Source organism: Penaeus monodon, chromosome 22 (genome assembly GCF_015228065.2).
Source record: "Penaeus monodon isolate SGIC_2016 chromosome 22, NSTDA_Pmon_1, whole genome shotgun sequence".
Taxonomy (NCBI): Eukaryota; Metazoa; Arthropoda; class Malacostraca; order Decapoda; family Penaeidae; genus Penaeus; species Penaeus monodon.
In genome coordinates, this window is record NC_051407.1 from 7,379,796 (window position 1) to 7,381,602 (window position 1,807).

Sequence of the window (1,807 nt, forward strand, 5' to 3'; positions counted from 1 at the left end):
CTTTATGAAAATGTATATATGCCTTGAAAAAAAAGATCAGCACATGAATAAACACCTACCTATAATTACCTTTATACTAATGCACTTTATATGTATTTTTTTATTGACTTTGCCGCTAAAGCAGTACTGTAGCCTTCACATATTTTTTTATCATAAGTAATTTGTAGCTTTTAGAATTATGATCCTGATAATAAAAATCTATGACCAAAGTAGAATTGTAATCCCAAGAGGTTATATAAATGTATAATGGAAGTTGTGGACTGTTAACATTATAGTTTTATTTCTGTGCCGTAGATTTGGTCTATTTTTCTCGCTTGGCATTCCTGCAAAATTTGCCTTCACACATTATTACACCGTTACTACTGGTTATATATGTGGAACTTTCTTTTTCATTCATTAAAGTTTTGAAATGATAAACTGTAAGTCAGTAATATTAAAAAGGCGATTTTTTTCTTTCAGGGTTTATTAATAAATATTATAAATAAAAGATCTGCAGAGAATTTCGTTGCATATCAATTAAGGTGTGATGTAAAGACTTGATGGAGCATCGTTGCCACTGGCGCCTGGGTTTTCAGAAAGTATGTTGGCATCTACTGATGGAGATTGTAAATTCACTGACTGGTTTACATCAGATCCAGCAGCAACTGAACCGGAACCAGTATCATCAAAATCTGCAGTGCTATTTACGACTGTATTATCCTCAGCTGAACTACTCTCGATTACACCAATGACTTCTCCGCCCGTTTCAGAAGCGGAGCCAAGAGCAGTAAGGAGGTCAACACCACCTGGAAGACTAGGATTTTCGCCTTCCTTATAATCCACAAAGTAAATCTCAGGTTCGGAGGGTGGAGGAGCCGGCACTTCGATGACGCGCTGTGTTTGTTCGTTTTGTTTGTTGAGAACATACACAATGTTATTTTGTTTTGGTGGAGGAACAATAATTGGCTCAGGACCCTCTCCTGCTTCGGGTAGACGTACGAAGAGAATGTTGTGTTCTACTTTCAATGGCGGAAGTTCTGGCAAGGTAGAATTATTTTGTGGCTCTTGTTGAGGTACGTTGAAAACGAATACTTTGCGCGTGATTACAGGAACGACGCAAGATCCGTCGACATGCAGAATTTCTCCTTCCTTGCACGCAGAAGTACCGTTGGAACCTCTGGTAGATGCCTCATTACTGATAACAGTTTCTTTTAGAGTATGCACCCTTTCAGTGTGTACTTCTGCAGCAAGGGCTGGTATCTGTGGAGCTTCAGCAGAAACTCCAACACTAACGGACTGTTCTCCAATAGGTGAGAAGTTAGCAGAGATTGCAGATGCAGAAGAAAGATCCAGGGTGGAGGTTGCAGAACCAAGCTGCAAACCAGGGCGTGACGGGGCAGTTAAACTATATCCCTGGGGAGCAGCAAACGCCGCAGTAGTAAACAGCAAGATAACAACCTGAAAAATTAATAATCCTGAGTAAACAGTGAGGCTAAAACATCAGTAATGAATTTTGATATGAAACTCATTTTAGGCAAATATAGACGAAAAAAAACCAGCACGCACCAAAACCTTCATGTTGGCAAGTTATAACGGATTGGGGGTGTGCAAGCTTATATATGTAACAGAATCTGCACATCCTTGAATCATGCCCCTTCGTTTCAGTCTTTTGAACAAGTAATTTTAGGCATCATGAAGGTCGTCACGGTCATGCAGCCTGTTCTACTTTTGTTCTTAATGGGGACAGTGAAGATATAAAAGAAAAAAGGGTAGGTATAAAGAACAGAGACAAAAAAAAAAAAAAACCCAGTTACTTCTTTCCACTTTA